At 36.8% G+C, this 12,761-nt stretch overlaps 1 protein-coding gene and 1 long non-coding RNA gene across 14 annotated transcripts in view; one reads left to right on the plus strand and one right to left on the minus strand.

Annotated features, from left to right (window-relative positions):
- LOC143256934 (uncharacterized) overlaps positions 1-12,761 on the minus strand; it is a 496,333-nt gene that overhangs the window by 429,037 nt on the left and 54,535 nt on the right. The gene's annotated exons all lie outside the window — the stretch shown is intronic.
- The window catches only part of LOC143256930 (lon protease homolog 2, peroxisomal-like), a 106,570-nt gene continuing 101,217 nt past the window's right edge, over positions 7,409-12,761 (plus strand). Inside the window, 1 exon segment of the mRNA XM_076514818.1 lies at positions 7,409-7,521. The gene's annotated coding sequence lies outside the window, so the exon portion shown is untranslated.

Raw genomic sequence — 12,761 nt, forward strand, 5'->3', positions numbered from 1 at the left:
TTGTATATGAACATAATGGTGTGAGGGGTACAACCTTTGTTTATACCACTGATCCCTCGAAGGAAGGAGATGCGGTGACTGATACGTGATGCAATTATGTTAATATGGCTAGACCAGGTAAGTTTGTAATTAAAATGAATACCTAGAAATTTAGTAGATTTGGAGAAGGGGATCACAGTATCATGAATTTTAATTTGTACCTTGGACGTTCTTTTCTTTTTCTTTTTAAAACATCTATAAAATAAAATGGCTTGAGATTTGTGAGGATTCAGTGCTACCGGCCATTTGCAGCACGATTGCGTGATAGCATTGATGGTAGTCTGTACACCATAAGCGGCTGTAACAGGGTTAGTAGACGTACTTCAAACTACTATGTGATCGGCATGTTGTGAAGCATGAGTAATGGCAGAGAAAGGAATGTCATTTACAAAGAGAATGTATAATAAAGGACTGAGCACGGAGCCTTGGAGGACTCCCACTAGTAAGAGGAACGAATGAGAGAGTTTATTATTAACTTTAACTCTGGCAAAACGGTTATGTAAAAAGCTAGCTATCCAACGGATAAAGGTTTTTGGAATGTTCATGGAGAATAGCTTATAAAGGAGAGCGTTATGTCACACAGAATCAAAGGCTTGCCTGATATCAAGGACTACGCCCGCGACTACCTGGTTCCGGTTAAAGGTTTGGAATAGGGATTTGATAAGTCTAACGAGGTGGTCAGCAGTTTGACGTTTCCGCCGGTTTTGAATATTTGATAGGAGGTTATTAGTCTCAGCGAAGAAAATAAGTCTATTAGTAATGAGTTTCTCTAATAACTTGCCTAGGGTGTTGATAAGGCTAATTGGTCTGTAGTTAGAAGGATCAGACAGGTTAGATGAAGACTTGGGGATGACAGTTATTGTGGCTGTTTTTCCAATAATTAGGATAATAGCCATGCAAAAAGGAATAATTGTAAATAGAAAGTAGATGATTTAGAAAGTTTAAGGGTAGATGTTTAATAGCGCTGTTATTTATGCCATCTTTTCCGGAGGCGCTATTGCTTTTGAGTCGTTTAATGGAAATTGAGTTTGACTAACGTGAGCGGTTTGGTAATATAAGAGTTATGGATGGGAAGGTCTAGCTAAAGTTGGGAGTTAATAGTTTGTGATGTTGGGATATGAAATTATTTATTTTGAGGAGGTAAGTGCTGTCAAAAGTGGGAAGGATAGGTGTAGTGAAGGATGTCTTGAGGACTTAGACGAAAATGGTGCATTTATCTTTGTCAGTAGAGGCCGTTTGGTTCTTATATACTAAATTATGAGAGTTAAGGTTTAGTGATGTTTTACAAATTTAAATTTCTTCCAGAATTCTTTAGGGTGGTTGTGGGAATTGTCTATTGAGACGCAGAAGTTTTCCCAACTAATTTTGTTGTTGTTGTTTTATTAGTCATTTAATGGTATTATTTGATTAATTTATTGATTTATGTTTTAAGATGTTGACTGCGTGTGGAGACAAAAAGTCTGAATATACGACGTCTTTCAGTAATATGACCATGGAATTCAGGAGTTAAGGCCCAATGGTGTAACGGCAGAGTGCGGACCTGAGTGGGAGTGACAGAATGGAGAGCATCAGTAATAGATTTAGTAAATTTAAGAACCAGATCGTCCAGGACTTGGGAACCAGAGATTAAGGGAGGAAAAATAGAAAGGAGTGTTAGATAGAATAGAGTTGAAAGCATCACATTTGGAATTAGAAAAGTTAAGGGTAGGGGATGTGAGAGGGGAAAAGCGAGTAGAATTATCAAAAAGATAGAAGAAAACAGGAAGGTGATCACTACTAATGTGATTGTTAACTTGAAAGTCAGGAGTATGAGGCAGAAGATTAGGAGTAACTACAACCAGACCAAGGATATCTTGGAAACCGTTACCATGCGTGTGTGTTGGATGATCGTTATTGATACAGGTTAGATTATTCGAACGTAAAAATTATGAATAGTAAGTCCATTGTGATTGTTAGTGCAGCAAAAGAATTATTTATGCTTGTTTAAGTCACCAAGGATTATGGAGTGTTTGTTGAGAGAAAGGGCGTATTGTGAAAAAGCAGAGTTGGGGCTGTGAGGGGCTGACAAATTAAGACTAGAGTGATGGGAGAGTTAAAAGGGGTTAATTCAGCTAAAATATTTTCGTTAAGGGGCTGAGTGGGAGGCTTGAGAACTTTAATATTTAAGTTATGTTTATAAAGGAGGGCGATACCTCTGGTGGGGGGCAGAATGGGGGACAGAAAATTTTATAACCAGGGAGAGTGAAAGAGTGATGGCTACTTAATAGGGCTTCATTAATGGAGATGATATCAGCGAATTACAGAGGGCAAAAAGTACATATTTCTTAAAATAAAGGCCACCTTGGATATTAATACGTAAAAAAAAACAACATAATACTTACCTGGGGATGGAGTCGGTCTTCTTGTTTCAATCCAGTGATGCATGACGTGTGGATCTGGGTTTTTGACGTCCAAGAAGAACTTGGAAGATTGGGCTATCCAGGAATATTGTTGGTAGGTAAACTCGAATTGTTTTTTGATCACCAGGAGAACAACATCTGCAACAAAAGTAGCACGCCGCTCGTAGAAAGCATTATCGAGACCTTTGGAATTTCTGGGGGTAGGCTCCGAGGTTTGTTGTGCTCCAGTCCTGTTGACAGTTGGGCTCTGTGGTTTCAGGGCTGCTGCATAGTTGACATGCTGCGTCTGGACAGGCTTGGTGTTAGTCGCAAGAAGGCTGGGGAAATTGCTAGAAGGTCCAACCGAGGGTGTTGGTTTACAAAGTTCCAAATTTTTTAGTTCTAACACTTGTTGATATTTAGGGCAACCATGGTAGGATGCAGCGTGATTATCATTACAACTGCTGCACGTAGTTTTCTGATGGGGCTTCTGACAGTTACTCACGTGATGTAGACCTTCACAACGAACGCAACGTGGAGAGGCTTTACAGACGGTACGAGTATGACCAAAACGTTGACAGTTGAAACACTGGAGGACAACATTTGCTGACGAAGTTTTCGCAGTCTCGACAGGGTATTTAGCAAACCAGAGAGTTATTCCGTTAACAACGAGGTTGTTGGCTACAACTTGATCTTCGAGAGCAAGTTTCACAAGAGGGGTAGGGAGGCCGGTCTTGAAGGATTTGATCCGTTCTACACTAAGTGCGTTAATATTGGTGGCAATAAGTTAGAGTTTTACATCATCTGTGATGATGTCTAGAGGAATGCCACGTACGACTACATGAAACTTGTTCTGAAAGGCACCAGGAACGTGCGTAGTGATTTTGTATCCTTTGAAGGAGGATCCAGGCCATGGAGATAATAATTTAGCATAGTGCCTCGGATGAGAATACATGATAACTATCCTCCTCTTCGGGAGGATTATTTCTGTAAATTAAATGTCTGAAAACATTTTAAAATTTTTTGAGCGACGTCGGGCTGGCGGTAAACAGCTGAAACACCTTCAATGATTATAGCAGGGGGAGTTTTAGGGTTGGCAGAATTGACTGGGGACTTGCTTGTAGGAGACTAGACGGATTGAAGAGTGGGTGTAGACTGATACTTCTGGTGGTGCAGTCTTGCCAGGAGTGGAGGGGGCTGAAAGTGGTCGACGAGGCGACGATAAAGTGGCCTGGGGCTTATTAGAGTCTGCAGGGACGAGATCTTCCGTGGAAGATAAAGACGAGTTTAAGCTACGGTCGGCAGAGTCAACAGATCTCTTGAGAGATTTTCTAGCAGCCCGGCGACATATACGAAGCCTTTGCACGACAGAAAACGGAGGAAACTGCTCCATCTTCAGCTTGGAGACATTTGTGCTGCTTCGTTATACATTGTTCATAGTCCTGATAAGGACTGTTGATAAAGATAGTTCACACAAATCAAAAATCAAACTACTTCTAAGGAGCTATAGAAGAGACGTCTGGTCAGCTCGAGCGATCGACGAAAAATGAAACGAACCAAAACCTCGTAATGAAAAAAAACATGATCACGCTAAACGCAAATGAACTTGGCAGGGGTTTAGTTTAGAGAGAGAGAAGGCTGAAGAATTCTCTCTCCAGCTGGGGTGGTGAGGAACATTGTGGTTCCTCTTCGTTCCCTCATGTGAAAGATTATTGAACATTACATGGAAGTTCGTCTTTATTTTGTTTTTAATTTCCTTAAGGTGAAGAAGTGAGGTGGGGAATATAAAAGTGACGTGAGAGAAGGGAGACCTGGACAAGAGTGGAATAAGGGAAGTAAGACAGGCCAGAGCCCGTGGCCAAAATAACCTGACGGCTAGCAATTACTAAACATTGACTCGAGATTGACTTAAAATTGACTTAAACGGCTCTTTTCAGGACTAGGCAAGAATGTTGCCTTGGCTGGGATCTACAGATCCAATGCTAGAGATTTAGCTGTGAAGGGAAACGGAAGTACCCCTAGAAAACCCACTTTCACGGCCTGGGCGCCGAAAAATCTACCCAGGCCGTGCCCGGAAGTAGCTGGAAAAAAAATAATGGCTTTTGAAACATTTTGAAGTAAAAAGAAAACTGATGGATTGTAGCAATGGTATACATGTGGCTGGTTGTCTGGTAACTAGGAAAACTATTAGCTGCGGTCTTGTAGAACAGGTGAGAACTTCAGGTTGAACTTGCGTTCACACCTGATGCCCAGTGGTGATAGAGAAACACGTGAGTTTGGTGGTGAATCAACTGGTTATTCTTCAGTGAATTGTTCTTCATCGGTCTGGGATGTTTTTTTTTTCTTCTTGCAATTTTCGTTTGTGTCTTCTAAGTGATTGTGGCCTGTTTCTCTGTTTGAACTGACGCGTCAATAGTCGTCATGTGAATGGTCTGAGTCTGGCTGGTGGTTGTATTTCGTGAAACTGGAACTGAGGTCAGGCAGCAACAATCACTTGTCTTACTTGGATTGTTAAGTCTTGATGTGTTGTTAACAGAGGAAGTTGTCGTCTTCGGAGTTAAGTTGCCTGAATCTGCATTCGTGTTCTTTTCGGCTTGTTCTGGACTAGGCGGTATTTCTGTAGTTTTCCGTTGATTGTCTATGTTGTTTGGGTACTTTGTTTGACCACGAGTTGAAGGGTCGGCGATTCGAGCGTTCGGCTTTAAAGTGAAATATGTGATAGTAATACCCGTCACGTAAAATACAGTCAGTACTGTACTTCGACGTTGTCACTATCATCATGAAGTACGTAGGTAGCTTGGTGTTTCTGAAGAAAATTCGATGTACAGCATGTAACTTGGCCTGGATTTGAGATTCTATGGCTTGTTTGATTTCTTCTGGTTGTATGGTTGGGTCGACGCCCCTGAGGAATACTGAGAAAAGGCTAACAGGACTTTTGGTTGGGGAACAACTTACTTTAATTTCAGTGTTCTATGGTTAGCATAGATAAACTTGATCAGCGGGCTGGATGAGAATTCCGCCCTGGCGTAGTTGATCCTTGCATCGGGACCAGCATAACCTGTGACCACGCTAACCTCAAAGTGAATCTCTTTATATGCATTCTTAGTCAGATATTCTTACGCATTTGGTTGACAATGATAGTATAATTATAACGTAACAAAATTGTGAAGACATATAACATGTGTGAAGACAATATAACAAAACACTCATATATACAAATTCATGCATTATCTCAAGGGTAAATATCAATTTTGTTATATTCAAGTTCTGTGCAAGAGAGAACTACTTGTCTATGGGGATAAACACGTCTGATAGGGTTTCCGGATCGTTCGCTAATCCGGAACAAATCGGATTCGTTTGGAATGGCATAAAACTCAGATATTGCAAGGATTTAGATTCAAAAAAAGAAACTGAACTAACTGTTACTGCAGTGCATGAGATTAGCAAACGTTTAATATTTTGTGTGTCTCTCTTTTGTTTTAATAATTGCAGACAGTCTTTTGGACATTGTTGCAACATATTTAATCAAAATGTTCTTTGGGATTTTACAATAAATGTCTATGAGAAACTTTTATAAAGTTTCATTGGAAGTAACTTTTATTTGTTAAGTTATTGATCTATCAAATTCCAGTTCTGCTCAGTTGTGTTTAAATCCGGGTTCTGTGGCGGGCGTTGCATTATTTGAACGACTCCTGCAGCCAAGTAATTTCTGCATTGGTTGGAGAAGTGTTTGGGGTCATTATCATTATAAGAGCCCGGCATGGCCAGGTGGTTAAGGCGCTCGACTCTTAATCCGAGGGTCGCGGGTTCGAATTCCTGTCACATGAAACATGCTCGCCCTTTTAGCCGTGTGTGGGATTATAATGTTACGGGCAATTCGCTCTTAAAAGAGTCGCCCAAACGTTGGCGGTGGGTGATAATGACTAGCTGCCTTTTCTGTAGTCTTACACAGTTAAATTAGGTATGGCTAGCGCAGATAGCCCTAGTGTAGGTTTGAGCGAAATTTAAAAACAAACAAACAAACAGATATGTCGCAGAACAGCGAGGGATTGGTAGTAGAATAAATTTACCAATAATACGCATACCAATGGGTATATCATGATGAATGAGTAATTGAACTGCACCATATAACCATATAACTGTATAAATATAGAATTATGAGAAAGATTTATTCCAAAATAAAAAGGTAGAAAACGTATGGCATGTCTATTTTTTGTGTTAATTCGTATTTTTTCACTGCACTGATATCCATTTCCGAAGTTTTGAGCCTTTCTACCTTCCCACCCTGAATGGTACACCAATAAGTCTAATTGTTTATAATACTAAAAATTCGGGTTTCAATATCTGAAGTTGATATAACACAGAAAGTCGTCTGTGTAACTTTGCATTTGATAACAAACAAATAAAACTGATAGAGTATATGTGAAACCTGAAATGATCGGATACTGGAGTGTTAAATGTACATGAATATTTATTTTTTTTATAGGTTTAAATGTTTTATTTTATTTTTGCGGTGTAGAGTTCTAAGGGGTATGCAATATGTTGATAAACAATAAAGTTTTCAGGTTTGTTCCTTTATTTATTTGGACCATAAAAAAGAAGAGTGAAACAAAGATGTGGTACAAAAAGAGATTTGTTTGTTTGTTTGTTTTGGAATTTCGCACAAAGCTACTCGAGGGCTATCTGTGCTAGCCGTCCCTAATTTAGCAGTGTAAGACTAGAGGGAAGGCAGCTAGTCATCACCACCCACCGCCAACTCTTGGGCTACTCTTTTACCAACGAAAAGTGGGATTGACCGTCACATTATAACGCCCCCACGGCTGGGAGGGCAAGCATGTTTGGCGCGATGCGGACGCGAACCCGCGACCCTCGGATTACGAGTCGCACGCCTTACGCGCTAGGCCATGCCAGGCCTACAAAAAGAGTAAAACAAAGATGTGGTACAAAAAGAGTAAAACTATATTTTGACACTAGATGGCAAATGCTATAGTGTAAACATGAGGACGTCCACAATAAAACTTCCTCGACAGTTTCCATTGTTGGTAATTGATAACGTTTTATTTCCAGGAGGTTCAATTAGGATTTATGTTGCATCTCACGGAAAGTATGTATAATTATTAAGTTTTTAATCTTGTATGTTTGGCAATGGCGTATTTAAGAAGGGTCTAGTGAAGTCTTAATTTCAGGGCCCATGGTCTTTATGGGGGCCCATTGATAATTTTATTATTTGTAAAATTACATGGGATGTAAGGCCCGCAAAAAATTATTAGTCCTTGGGACAGTACAACCTTAAATCTGTCACTGATGTTTGGTAAACATATAATGTTAAGATTAATAATATTATGTTAATTAATATACATTAGGTTATTATAACTGGCTTCAAATAACATTAAAAATTAATTGTGTAAATTAATCATGCCAAATAGCAATAATACTAATAGTGTCAGTCATAGCATTGCTTTTACTACGTACTATAATGTTAAGTCATAATAATAATTTACAAGGGAGATTCAATTTTTTCAAATTAATGTGTTCATTGTAGTTTACATGGTAGTAGTACTGTTCTGACTCTGTTTACATTCTTATTTGCAAAAAAGTTCCAGTTTTTAGTCACTTATTGCTGTTTGTAACTGTTATTGTTATAGGTGATTCAAAAATACTGTACTTTAGAACAGTAACTCCCCAATAATAAAGCATTTACTGTATTATTATGAGTAAAAATTATAATTTATGTTAAATCCATTAGTTATTTGTGTTGCTATTGTGTATAAAGTTAGAAACACCAAAACATTCACTCAAGGTTAAAATGAGCAGCTTGTAGATATAGAAATTCAATAATTTTTATTCCTATTCCTACTCGATCAAAAAACAAACAAACATAAGTTCATAAAGACCTGTTTAATCACAGTTTCTGTAATCTTTTCAAATTTAGTGTTTTCCATACTCTTCGATATTAGTTTTATATTTTTTTTAGCCAAGTTTATTGAGGAATGCAATTTAAAATAGACCTCATTATACATGTTACTGTTTGTTTCCACCATTGTTTTAGTTGAAATCATGGGATCCTACTAAATATCATTGAGATCCATCTAAATCATCAAGATGTCAAGAACTCTCAAGAAAAAAAAGCGATTTGCATCTGGAAACTGTGATTCATAAATATATGAAATAAATCTATTGGGATGGGATTTTTTTAGTTAGAAGTGCATTTGAAAAGTACATTAAAATATTGGAATATTGAAGCTGACAAGAAAGCGTAATTTGTGAAGTATATGAAATAAGTACTAAAATTGTTGTCAATATATAAATACTGAATAAAAAATAACTTTGAAAGTAAATTAAAAAACTGATTTTGATAAAGAAGAAAGATCTGTTGTTCATTGCATCTCACATGATAGTTAAAAGTCTTTCAGTATTTCTTTACAAGTTTCATAATTTTATATCATTATGGATTTCATTGGCTGGTAATTTTATTAGAACATGTTACATTTTTTTATTGTTTTTAAATGTAGTTAAAACAAGGAAATTATTTGAAAGTGTTTAGTAAGACTGAAATAATGATGCCATTAATTTAAATTGGAAACATATATAAAGTAGAGAAAATGACTAGACTTAATATTATAATTTTTCGTTTTTAGGTAGTATTCACAGAAAACTTGTATAAACTGATTTTACTAAGTTGAATTATGTGGTTCAAAAGATTTAAAAGTAAGGCATGTTATATTGAAAAGAGAAATTATGAATTATTTCCATACAAACAGAGGAATAGAACATTTATTTTAATCACATAGGTTTTGTACTTTGGACACATGTTCATTATCAGCATGGATGATGATGTAAATTAAATCATTGATCACAAACTTTATACTAGACTAAACTTTCAACAGAGAATGCAGATTGGAAATTAATACCAACCTTATCTTACAGTGCATGATACTTTACCAGTGTCACTAATCTTTCATTTTGTACTAGCAGCTCTACTATTTAGTACCAAGTTTTATATGTTCCTTGGCAGGGGTAGAAAAGTATTGAAATGTTTCAGATCCTGATATAAACTTTTGGTTAATAGGATTGTCTAGAATGTGATCCTGGGAGTATCAAACAGACATGTGGATTAGGAGTAAAAGAGATTATCCTTAGGTTTGGCTATTTTTTGCAAAAAGAAACTAAAAACCTCCTGTATACAGAGCATCAATATTTAATTGTTTCGTGTTCATATCAATGTTATCTTTTTCTTCAGCCTAGCATGAGTATTGGAGATTATTGTTAAGCATTTTATCAACTGTAAGTAATGAAAAGTTGAATTAATTGTTAAGATATTAAATTTTATATCAATTCATTGACACTGCTTTTAAATCTTTACATATTAGTTAATGAAAGTTTCCACTGCAATAGAGGCTACAAAAATAACAACACTATTGTATATATAAAAGTATGCTGTTACTATGGGACACCGAAATGATATATTACTGTGTGTGTTAATGTTAAGTCACATTATGAAATTATTTAAGGTATTTGGTGAGATATGATAACAAAATTAAAGCCAGCATGGATTCAACAAAGAAAAATATTGCCTTACTAATCTGTGATTTTTTTTTTTTTTTAGGATGTTACTTGTCACCTAGATGGAGGAAAAGGTGTGACCTTGGTTACTTACATATAAAAAAAAAAGTGTTTGATAAGATGCTAAACAAAAGATTTGCTAAGAGAATCACATTTTTGAAAGGGTTAGAGAAAAATTAGTTAATTGAATCATAGGGTGTTAATATTAGAAATAAACAACCTTATAACTTCAAAATGTTGTTTTTATTTAATTAGTCAGCATTTTGTTTTACATCAACTTTAGGAGCATTTACTAAACCGAAACTGACAGTGCAAAACTTCAAAGTTCTTACTTATGGAGTCCAATCAAACTGGACTTATTGCTAGTAGAGTGTCTCATGGGTCAGTATTTGGCTCTTCTTTCTCTTACTTACATTATTGATATTAATAAAGAACAACAAAAAACAACATTACATTAACATGAAATTCATCATGTTCCTGAAGGAGATTAAACTTTTGGACATTTACTGTAGAAACATTACACAATGACTTGGATCATTTGGTAAGTTAGACAACTATTTGGCATGTGACCTATTTAGTTAAAGTAAGAGAAAGATAATGGCACATATCTCAGGCCTCCATCTGCTCCATTAATTATTGTCTATAAGAATGAAAACAGCAGATGTATTTGCAATTTCAATATATCAGGCCATGGGTGAGCTGCTAAGGCTCTCTCTCTGGGTTTAGCACAAAGCCTTTTTGAAACTCATGTTTATCTTTGCCACTTCCCCCTGAAATTGTGAAACTTGGCTTAATTTTACAAAATACTAAGAATTTTTATTATAAAACATAAAAAAGGCAAAGGTATATAGGAGTACAGTGATTGAAGAAAATAATGAGAAAGTACTATAGATAATATTGCATAAAAATAACAGAAAAACTGTCTATGCTTAAGTATGTTAAATTAACATTGAAGGTTATTATATCATCTGTTAGTGTCAGTGGACAATTTTCACACATTCATAATCATGTGGGATTTCTTACTTATCTTTACTCTTCTCTATATGATATTTTTTACCTGTTGATTTAACACTCCAGGGAATGTTCCTCTCATCTTGATCTTCATCTTTTTCTCTGGGGTGAAGCAAATGTTTTGTCTCCTTTTGAGCTTTTGAGTTCATGGCTTGTGGGGAAATTGTCTGTAATATGAACATCCTGGAACTCTTAGAGGTTTGTTGGACTTTGGATCATTTTATTCCAGTGGTAGGTGATGGCTATTTGGTAATGATCCACGTAGTAATTATTATGTGGTATCTTATAACAGTTGCAAAGGGGCACTTCATCTTGGTTTCTCTATTTCAAAACTTTGAGTTTCTTCTAATTGTCCATTTTTCACACATTCACCTTGTGGGCTTTTATGTTTTGGGTGCCCAGAATCTGTCACAGATTGTTTCTCATGTGCAGACAACATTTTCCCCACAGAGCAGTCTCTCCATTCTCTTGTTTTTCAAAGGCTGTGCATGTATCACATCAATGTCTTAGCCACTTATTGTAATACCAAGCTTTTCCTCTTCTGGTCTCCTGTTTTGCATTTATCAACTCTAGCAATGGATGTGTTTAATCAGGAATAGATCAACCTTTTACTTGTAGGGTCCTTTTGGTGGTGCCCTACTGGTTGATTCAGTTAGTGGTTTCCTCTGTGAATTTTCTATCCTCTCTCTCTTCTATTCTTCTACTTTCCATTTTTTGTTCAGCTTTGTACATCACTCTTTCATCTAACTGTGTTGGCACTCTAACTTTGTGTGGGGAGGTTTTTCTTACCTAAGTTCCCCAACTTGCTTTCATCCCCTTTTTCTTCTAGTGGAACATGAGAGCCCTTGTCATTAACTAGTTTCTTGCTGATGGCTTGCTGGTCCATGGAGGCTGCATCCTGAATATTGCCAATTCCACTCACTAGAGAGTAAGGCAGTAGTGTTTTGTGTGTGTAATATAGTTCATCCTCCGATTGGGTTTTTTACATCCTACCCTTGCTAGAATGTTGAGTTCCAAGGTGGTATGGTGTTGGAATGGAGCAGGACCAGCCAACATAAGTCATACTCTGTTGCAGTTCAAATTATAAATTCCTGTTCAACCTCACTGGGCTTTAGGTGAAAATGGTAAGACCTAGATGACACATTGCTGGAGGAAGCAATTTATTAGTGGTCAGGCCCATGCTAAATGGTTTGACAAAATGTGTGCAAAACACACTACACATGCCATTTCTAGGTGTTTTGGAGGGGCATCCTTCAGAAAAGTTTTAAAAATTTAATATTATGAGATTTAATCTTGAGCTATTTTAATTACAAATATTGTATACTCCCAATGTCATATATTGCATTAAAAGAATAATTTTTAATACAAAAAGTAGTATCTGTTCACACCATGAAAAAGTAGTCAGACCATGGCTTGACAGGCCTTAGTTCTTCTTACAGCCCTGACACATTCCTGGTGCTGCCTCACCATGTAACACATTTGTGAGCTGATGCAGGTTCTGCACTGTCCTTGTTTTTCAGTTTTCTCATTCTTTACAGGTGAAGAGTGGGCTCTGGCATAAATGTGGTGAGGTTTCCCACATGTGCACTGCTGTACTATTCCATGGGTTCCCTATGGGCCCTTTCTAAAAAGGTCTAATCCAGATAAATTTTGCATAGGTCTTCCACCACTTCAGCATGAGATTTCAGCTATATATGAGAAGAGATATGTATTGTACTGGAAGTTAACATTTCTCAATACTGAAAATGTGTTGTCACTAGATACCCATCT

The sequence above is a fragment of the Tachypleus tridentatus genome, chromosome 7 (genome assembly GCF_004210375.1).
Source record: "Tachypleus tridentatus isolate NWPU-2018 chromosome 7, ASM421037v1, whole genome shotgun sequence".
In the NCBI taxonomy this organism is placed as follows: domain Eukaryota; kingdom Metazoa; phylum Arthropoda; class Merostomata; order Xiphosura; family Limulidae; genus Tachypleus; species Tachypleus tridentatus.